Consider the following 10821-nt stretch of genomic DNA (forward strand, 5'->3'; position numbering starts at 1 on the left):
CGGCGTTGGCCGCTCAGGCCATGATCAATCATGATGTAGCAAGACAACTTGTATTAGAGATGGAGAGATACTGATAGAAAAGACAGGAGGGGATGTAAGATATTCTGACATGGATATTTCACTTTTAAAAACACCCCGATTTGGCGACACTGGCAGATATGATCAGAGGATGGTGAGGGAGGAATGGATAGAGCAAGAAGGGGGATATGGAAGGAAAGGAAAGAAAAAAAAAACATCCCAGCTCAGTGCGTTATTAAGAGATTAAATCCCATTTCTGACAGGCTTGTCAGAGCAAGAGACAGAGTCGAGCACGGCCGGTAATTCGACTAGTTCGCAATCTCCTCAAAGCTCAGCTGGCCGATGACAGCCGGGCGACAGAGCGTTGAATATGCAAGATGTCTCTACCTCCATCCCTCTTCCCTCTACCATCTAAAAGCCCCTGCAGTAATACCAAACCTTTTTTTTTTTGTTTTTGTTTGTTTGTCTTTATTACCTACCAATTTATTGACAGATTAAGGCTTGCATGGAGCTCACAAATGTTAGAAATCTCCTCTTTATCATCAAGCATGGGATCCAGCACTTCCCTGTGTTTCCACTCCCTGAGTCTGCAAGAGTTCCTCCGCTGACAATTGCTGCGAGGAGCTTCCAGCACACCCACAGTGAATCCAGGTGTTATTTTAACACACACTTTCAGAAGATGAACGAGGGACGTTTTCCTCCTCCTCCCCCCTCCTATCGCACACTTTTCCCACTCTGTCTATCCACCCCTCCACCACCACCACCACTCTCATCCCTCCGTTCGGAAAAAGCCTGACCCAGTATTACATTGACATTATGGGGCCACTTACCGCCCTGCTAAAATAATACCCACCATGAAGGAGGCGTGTGACAGAACGGGGTTACGGCATGCCGCCGTGCAAATTAATCAAACAAATAAGCGAGGAATTTAGACTAAAACAGGGAAGATCTCCTCATGCCCGGTTTTCATACCTGTCAGCCAGCTGCTGTGTCTGGGGCCCCCTGTCTGCTCTCCGAGTTGCACAAATAAAAACCAAGCGAAGCGCAAAAGAGAACACAAGCTTATACTGAAGACAACCGCAAAGCTGCACAGTCATGAAAGCAAAGGCAAGCAAAACTTCTGTGAGACCTACATTACCGAGCTTTGAATTTGTCACCAACAGGCCCTTTTTTTTTTTTTTTATGTCATCCTCTGGACCAGACGCCTTTCTGCACCCACGCTAGAAATGAAATCCCTAAAATCCATTTCAACATTAAAGTGTTTATGCCAAATTGTTAGTCGAGCAACAAATTTCCCATAAGTCCTTTCAAACGTAACGCAGATACAAGGCTCTCTCAACATATTTAATTTATAATAACAGTTGCAACTTTGAAATATTAACCGGCATGTAAATTGCAGCATGACTGATGAGTTTTCAGTTTATGCTGTGTTCCGCTCTGCGCTGCAAAGATCATTACTGCTCATTGCAGCAAAGATCCACTTTTCAACCAGCTCATATGTCAAGTAACACCCATCTCCCAGCCAAGGAGGGGTGTAACACTTTTTAAATTTATACACACGTATTCATTACTTCTTAATAGGTGCAAAAAAAATAAAAAGGGTCACTCTTTTTAAAATGGAATTTCTGTGCAAGCAAAGCTTTTGGTCTGGGCTCAGAAAATTGCAAATTCAACTGCATAGCTAACATGTAACGTTCAATGTTGGAGGAAAACCTCCAGATTGATTTCAAGGCATTCAATGATGCATGGGAACTACCCCAGTGATTTTTTTTTTTTTTTTACTGCACAAGTTATATTTAATGAGTGGATTTAGCTAATCCACACAGGGTTTACATTATACATACACTCCAACTCATATTTGGTTACTGCTTATCAAGCACTTAGGTTTTGAAGCCATCAAAAGGGTCCTTATGTACCACCCTTCTCATCATACATGATGGAGTTCCATTAAAGGGGTTTTCTTTTTTGGCAAGGACTTTGTTTGTAATCCTACTTCATCCTAAAAGACTAAAGTTAGGCCTGCATAGACATTCTCAAACTAGTCTGATGTCGTTGGGCTTTTACATCCATGTATCAGCAGCCTTGACATAAATAACTGGGACTCTTGCAGAAACGTAGCCTCAGAAATATAGGTCTTATTTTTGACCAACCTTATTCCTATTCTAACTCATAATATGGCAAAATAGTAAGAAAGTATCCTACAAATAGTAAGAACCCCCCATTTTCATCTGAGGAACATCAACCAGTTTTGAGATGAGGAAAACCAGTGAACTTGAGATGATTATTCATCCTTTCGTCTCATCGGGGCTGGATGATTTGAATGCTCTTGTTTTAAGAAGAAGGGTCCGGCGGGTCTTGAGTCTGTCCAAAACTCTGCTGCAAGACTACTGACCTGCTCAAACAGACTCTAGATAGATCTAGGTTTTATTTAAAAAAAAAATTTCTTAACCTTTAGATCTTTGCTTCTTTCCTTTGTATATTGCTGATTTGATTCAAATACACGCCTCTTCCTGTAGTCTGAGGTCACTGAATGAAAACGTCAGAGTGGTCTCCCCACGCCCGTTTGAGGAGACCACCCAGAATCACATCATCTTATGGATATTGCACTCTGTGGATACTTTTAAAAAGCAGCTAAAGACGTTTTTATTTCGAGAAGCTTTCAGTTACTTTTTAGCTTTTATGATATGCATTTATGGTTTTTATTGTGTTTTGTTTTCTGTGCTGTACATTACTGTGTATTTTGTTGGGTGACCTTGTCTTGTGAAGAACTCTGTGAAAGCTATATAAATGAACGTTCACTTACCTACTAACTTACCTTAACTTTCACCCTCGCATGAAAGGAAATTATGTGCAAGAAAACCCTAAAGGCTCAAGCCTTCCATGATCTGGAAGATTGCCGGAGGTCCACAGTCAGGTGAGCTTGATATCCAAAGGCTTTTAGGGTAACAACCCAAAAAGAACTCCCAGAGGTACTTGTGCGTTGCGGAAGCAGAAATTACGGGAGAGATACCTCCAAATACTTCAACTCTATCCAAAAACCAGCTACTATATGGTTTAGGCTTTGACATTTGGAGTTTCAACATGAGAATGATCTCAACAAACTAACATCTATGCCAATGTGAATCCTGTGGAAGGGCCCTGACCTCTGCCCTGTTTGCCACATTTATGGGTTATGGTTCAAAGCGAGGAAACCAACCAATGAGCTCTACCATTTCTGCCAAGAATTTTTTTTATCAAGATGTTGTATATTTTGATTTCAAATCCCTGAAGTTGTATTTCTTATGATCAGGAACAGTGCTAATGTGTCTTTAAATGCTCAAATTAAAGTGACATTCGTGGCCGGAATACTTCATGTAAACTTGCATTCGCAACCGGAAGCGTAAAACAACCTGTTCCAAAAACTTGCTAAAGTTGCATTTTAACACATTCTTCCACGGTGCATTAGTGTCTTTTCTTTGTCAAATAATGGAATCTGGATTTTCTTTTTTCCTTTGAACACTGTTCTATGCTGAAAAGAGACGCGGGTTGTGCCCAGCTGAAAAACCTTGTGCCCATTGCATCATCTTAGGGCACTTTCTGATTGCATCGAGTGCAACACACTGGCTACTAGAGAAATGTCTTGGAGACCCACTCTGCATGCAGGCAGATTAATCTCCATGATGACAGCCTGACTCTTGATGGGGACAGCTCCACATTGATCCGTAATGAAGCCATTGAGCCGGATGACGAATGGAGGCATAGGAAATTTGTGAGCTTGTGATTAATGAAATAATTTATGAAGCAATTTGATTGCCTTAATTATTTATTTCTTAATCCTCCATGTATGGGGAAAGCTCATGCTGCTCAGTCAAATCCGTGTGCAGTGAGGTGGGTTATGTTTTGATTCAAAGTTTGTGAAAATACATCCGCAAATATGTACATGGCATTACTTTAGAAGGACTCCCGCTTCAGAAACCTTTACAAGCTATAAGGTTAATATTCTGGATCCTTTGATCTTTGACTGTAACTGCAGATTGCCCTTGGTAAAAATTTACCCCAGAAATAGCCCAGTTAAAGTTGTGGTATACTTGGTATTAGCCTGAACCTTGGGAAAGCAACTTTATGCAGGAAGAGTGCTTGACATCTCTGATTGGAAGAATATTATCAGTCTGTTAAGCAGGTGATAGTGGGGTTGGGCAGTATGGCTTCAAAATAAAACCTACAATTTTCTGTTACCAAATCCAATTAACCAAGCCCCCTCCCCTTTTTATTTCATAAAGAAAATATAGAAATTATTTTTTTTTAAACTTACTTTTATCAAATCATCTTGTCTGGGAGTTGACATGAAGTCAAAGTGCAACTTAATACAAGCTGTGAAACATGCTTGTAAGACAAGATGGTAGGCCCTGCCATCGTAAACAATTAAAATATAGCACAACTGTTTGCTGGTTAGACCTTCTGTTTAAGTGCAACGGAGGCTAACATCGGAAACATTGGTAGAGCCAGATGAGTGAGAGTGAGAGGAGGAGGACCGCTGGCTGGATTCGCCATGCAAGCGGACATTTCCCTCGCTGGTTGGCCAGGGAATGTGGATGAAGCGCCGGGGCCAGAACCCAATAGACGACAGGATGCAGCATAGTTTGTTTGGATTTTGCTGTTACAGTAAATTTCAGTTATTTCATATGTGCCGCGCACTGTACAACTTTGTGTTGCTTGGATGTATTTTGTTGTGGGAAAAATAAAATATACTGCACAGTACATACAATATCCTGTTTTTGTGTGTTCTGAGTTTACGGCTATAAAAACATGAGGTCATTTTTTTAGCATCACACTTATGCCCTGTCAGCAGCAAGTGTAACACTGAAGAGAAAAAGGTCTAGTCATGAGATGTGATTTCCATTCATCATAGTGTTTTATACTGAGCTCATCATTGTTCAAATGGTTCTTAGAAATGTTTATTCCTTTGATGGTTTGTGTGTGTCATTTGCAAACAAAATAACGTTCTGAGGGGAATTCATATTGTTTTGAAAGTTAAGTTTGATTTTGCAGGAGAATTGGGTTTTTTTGAAAATCATATTTTCTGAGAATATGAGACATGTTTTCCGAGAATGTGTGTAAACATTCAAGAAAAACTGTAAGTTAATTGCAGCAGTGTGTAACTGGTTCAAACAGAATCAAGACTTATGAAATGTGTGATTAATAGGGTGACATAATATGAATTTAATGAATGTTTACATATTTTTTACAAGAGTGTTTCATTTTGCACAGGATCTGAGGTGTTCTGTATACTTTGTGTGTGGTTGTGCTAATTGTGTGTTATTCCATGCCCTGTTTTCAATATTGTGCTCAAGCCACCGTAAAAAAAACAAAAAACAAAAAACTGTAAAGTTTGCTTGGTTGTGTTTGGGACTATTGTCATCTTTGGAAATCTACACTTATTTCATATTCAGATCCGTATCAAGAATGTTCCAGTACATTTTTCCATTCATCCTTCCTGTTATATGAAGGCTGCCCTGCAAACATCACTTTCATTTGGGTGTATTTAGGGTGCGGTCCAGAACCATTCTTCCCTTCAAACATGGTTTTCGCGCTGACATTCGAAGAATCCAGGTTTGGCCAGACTACATTGCCCGACTATTTCACTTACTTGTCCAAATCTTCAAACGCAACTATTAATCATGATTCAGCGTTCTTTTTCTTCAGCAGTGGAGTGTTGCGCAGTGAGTGTGCATAAAGGCATTGTCGGTTGTGTGCATTACTTATTGCGTTCGTGGGAAAACTGTCCCAGCTTTGTTCTGAGACTTTCTTAAGCTCTCTATGGCTGCCATTGGCTCTTGAACAAATCAGTATTATTAATCTACCTCCTCTTTAGGAAATTTTACAAGGGATACCTGGCTGTGGCTGGTTGATGATGAAATGATGTTCTTTCTGATTCCAGATTATGGCTCCAATAGTGCTCCCTGGAATATTCAAACATTCAGAAATGCAGCTCTAACCATTGCCAGATTGTTTGCAACAATTCAATTCAATTCAATTTTATTCTATTTATATAGCACCAATTCATGAAACTTGTCATCTCAAGGCACTTTACAAAGTCAAATTCAATCATATTATACAGATTGGTTAAAAATGTCCTATATAAGGGAACCCAATTGATTGCATCAAAGTCCCGACAGTAAGATATCTTTGTGAAGGTCTCTGATTCTGCAAATCAGATGCCCTTCTACAATACTTCGGTGTTAAGAATCCTTTTATAGGCCATCAGGTAATATTAAACCCGCTGATGTTGATGTACACATAGCAACAGGAATGTTTTCTAAATAGTGACAGATTTCACCCGATTCATTGGCTTTCTATTCCCTGTGCACATCCTTTTCTTTATGTGTTTAATACTTCTTCCTTGTCATTCCAGTGTATTAATCCTAACTTTATTTGTGGAATAATCTACTTTGATGTCTTTGTATGGATAGTTTTTTTTGTAAGTAAGTAAACTGTATTTATATAGCACCTTTCACAGTATAAAAACCACAAAGTGCTTCACAATAAAACAACCATAAAAACAACACAGAAAGTAAAAAAACAGCATACAAGCAACACCATACAACTAGTTAAAATAAGTGGATCTTCAACTCCTTCTTAAAAGAATCAAGAGTCAATACAATGCAAAGATGGAGGAAACCTATTCCACAATACATTGAGGCCACGGTTCTAATGAACCAATCCCCTCTGGTCCTAAAATGAGTTTGAGGAACCATTTACAGCCTTCCCAAACTGAGAGAAGGGGAGTATGGCTATAAAAGTCAGTAATAAAGACTATGATTTTCAAATGAGCTCTAAAATGTACCGGTAGCCAGTGTAAAGAGATTAAAACTAGAGTAATGTGCTGTGTCTTTTGTGTGTTAGTTAAAAGGAGCTTTTTTATCTGACAGGAGACGGTCAAGATCCTTCTTTCTCAAACACCTGGGTAATTATTGCCAACATTTGGAGTTGATTTCATGTCAATGGCCCCTTAAGAAATATTTAAACAGAGAAAGACAATGTGTAAAATGCTTATTTTAACTGACAATAATTTTGTTTGGTTAAAATATATATTTTAACTGCATTATGACCTACAATTTGTGATATATTTGAATCACTTTTTTTTATTTAAAATGTTTTTATTGAATGCCCACAGTGACGTTACACAGCAGAGAAGTTAAAGAAGTAAAAGGCTACATGCAGCTGGTAGGTACCAACTTCTCTCCTGAAAGCTGAGATGAATGAAGCTGGCAGGAAATGTGAAAAGGAAAGAAAAAGTTACAACAGAAAGCCAATGTTTGCTATCCTGGAAAAATTGGGCTTTCAAATATTTTTTTTCCAATCAGCTCCATGCAGTTTGGGTCCCAGACAGTGAAGCTGCCGCTAACTTCTGGCAACTTCTCTAAACAATAACATTAATATGACATTCAATTGGTTTTTCAGTTTGTATAAGCCTTGCAGTAGCTCAGTGTAAGGTGTTCGACTTACAAACCATTGGTTAAACTGTGCTTTCCTTCACACTGATTCCAGGACAGCCTGCTCCCTCATGTCCCTTCAGGTTTGCTGGGTGTTCCCAGCTACTCTTGCTCCACATGCTTTGCAAAATGCTCCAATTTTCTTCCCTTTGTCAACTTTTTGGCAAAGCTGTAAGAGCGGTTTCGGCAAACCAGGCACACATACATCAATGAGGATACATCTCATTGACTAGTTTCCCACTCATCCTCTGTTTTCAGGTGACAAAAATGAAATCTGATTGGATTTCATAAATTAATAAAAATGAGACAAATGATCACATAATCATTTTTGGCTCTGGCGCAGTAGCATTCTAAAGGAATTTTAATTTAGTTTGGGGCTAATTTCTGCACTAATAAAATGTTTTCGTGACAGTTTTGCTCAGTGAAATTGACAGGTCCAGCACAGGAGCGTTCCTGCAGACAGTAAGAGGAGCAACATTCCTCAGCATCAGAGGACTAATCAAATAAATAACACTGGATAGCAAAGCAAACACTAATATAACAAACCCTCCAGGAGAGATTAAAGGTTTTAGCTACAACGTTTTGATCAAAACAATATTTTTTTCAAAAATAATACATCCAAGGGAACGCTGGAGATAGGCACCAGCACCCCCCGCGACCTCATGAGGGATAAAGCGGTTCGGAAAATGGATGGATGGAATACATCCAAGGAACAACCAGGGTGGTGCAAAATAAAATCATTAATTTTACCTAAAAAATATATAGTATATAAATAATGTTTTATATATTTTGACGGGTCCAAAATATATAAATATTTAACTCTGGCTACGATGCCAACATCAACACGAAAGGATTCTGCCCCAATAGGAATAATAAGTTGAAGTCACGTGAGACAGAGCTCAGGCGTTGCCAGATCTTAGATCATAGTAGCTCCCAGATAGTGCTTCTTCTCACCGTTACATTTCTCAGATTCAAGCAGACCAAAAGAGAAGCAAAAGGAGAGTGAACATAGGTCAAGCTTCTGAGCATTGGTGCTGACTTAAGGAAGCAAAGGGGCTGATGAAGCCACACAGAGGTTGCTCCTTAAGTTAAATTTTTGCTAATGCTACTACCGGACCTGGCAAGTAAAAAGTTGGAATGAGAACGGGCAAGCGTGAGCTCGCCACCTACTGGCTGGGAGAATGGTAAATATCTTGTACTTGTATAACGCTTAATCAAATCTGACGACCCCAAAGCGCTTTACACTACAGTCAATCACCTTTTCACACCCTGACGGTGGTGAGCTGTGTTAGCAGCCACAGACAGAAGTGAGGCTGCCGTACATCAGCACAGAACTGGCAACCCGCCAGTTACATGACAAACTCTCTAACTCTTGCCCCACAAGAAGTTAAGCTGTAGCTATCTCCTTTAAGGGTTTAGGGCTAGTTAAGATCTAGAAGATCAAGGTTCAGGGTAGCATCGTAAAAACAAAGTTTTGGGAAAATATAAATCCAAACCTTAAGCCTTTTGAAAACTAAAGTATTTCTTTTCACATTTCTGCAATCTTTCCAATGAGACCGAAAGCAGTTTTCAAAAGAAGACAAATGGCTTGCACTGCGCTGCCATGATTTGTTCTTCACTTGCTACATTCACTGGTCATGTGAGCTCATGATTTTAAACCCAACAAGGTTTTGTTTTAATAATATAAATTATAAACTGTCGTACAACAGAAATATCTGAGATCCTATTTCCACACATGAGTCATACTACATCTGGAAATAAATGTTGTGATTCCACTTAGTATTTTCCATCTGCTGCCTGCTGGTGAGGATGTGTGTGTGTGTGTGGGGAGGCTGTTTCCTGGACCTGCTGTGAGGACTGTGAGCTTTTCCAGGGAAGTCATGCAGTCGTGTTGGATCTTCTATTAAGAAGCTGGCACGGTCGGCCTCCGTCAGCTTCAGTAGATGTCATCCCTGGCATCGGTGCTTTAACTGAAAAGCTGCGCCAGTGGAAAAAAACACCTCAGATTTACCATAAATTGCATCACAAAAGAGTGATAGGCTGGTTCTCCTTTTTGGCCCACCCTAGCAAACATTAGCTTTACATCTGTTTAATGTCAGATGGCAGCTGGATTTGCTAACAACATACAGCACCAATGACAGCATGTCTGCAGACTGAAAACCATGCTCTTCTCCGACACGTCTATTAACAATTTCCCAGCCTCTGCTCTGACATTTAAGTTCTGAACAACTGACATGACAAAAACGACACACATGCTCCTCCCTTTTGACTTGGATGGTACTTTGCTGAGTTTGCATGTTCTTTTTCGGCTACGTCCTCCAACGTCAACATATCTGCAACTCAACAACAGGGCTCCGAGAAATCCACCAAAAGTAAGTGTGACCAGCAGGAAAAAAAGAACATTGGCACAAAAAAAAAAAACACCATAGTGCTCTTAAGCTACATTCAGAGTTAGGATGAATCCAACATTTCTGCTGAGTAATCTTTATAACAACTGAAAGCAGGAAAGTTCGCTCAATTTCTCAGGATTAGGGTTTATTGAGCTACATGAAAAGATTGTGGCACTTCAGCTAAAGATTATCAGAAGAATAAATAAGAGTCAGTCACTAACAGTTGCCATTTATTATTAATCTACTCAGTTATACTCTTTAATGATTAATTAGAAATTGCAAATTTAGCTTACATTTACCCCAATTATACTCTATGGATACACGGGTTAGAACACAAAAATAGGCTCTCAACTCGTATATCACGTGTCCTGCTGCAGGTTTTCAAACATTCCAGCTCTCAACTTTATCTAATTACCCTTTTTATTACACTATCACAATTTCATTTGTAATCTCTTTAATTACAGACATAATAAGGAATCTCTATAAAACTTGCAGCCTCTCACTTTGCTTTGTTCTGTTGATTTCTTTATTGCTTATTTTCATCATCTATATGCTATTTTGTTACGTTTAAAAAACTGAAAACTAGCATGCTACAATCAAGCGTGCTCGTAACCCGGCCTGTAGCGTACGTATTTCCATTCGGTTCCAGTCAGTTGCGTTTGGACAAAACTTACAGAAAAAGTTGTTCTCCTGCTCCATTAACACTGCACCGTGCTTAATGACAGGACTGCACGCTCTCTGCGTTTCTCGCATCTTTACCACAGAGACATCTGCGTGTTGCTCGGAGGAGACCTGCAGCTGAGAGCAGACACATGGGTGGGAGCGGCGAGCGTCACAGTTTAGCACGTCTAACGCATCAGATGGATCAACGAAGTAATGTGGACAGCCTACCATCCAGTTCTGCCAGCCGTGCTCAGGAAAAAAAAAAAGTTAGCCACACA

The sequence above is a fragment of the Fundulus heteroclitus genome, chromosome 13, assembly GCF_011125445.2.
Source record: "Fundulus heteroclitus isolate FHET01 chromosome 13, MU-UCD_Fhet_4.1, whole genome shotgun sequence".
Taxonomy (NCBI): domain Eukaryota; kingdom Metazoa; phylum Chordata; class Actinopteri; order Cyprinodontiformes; family Fundulidae; genus Fundulus; species Fundulus heteroclitus.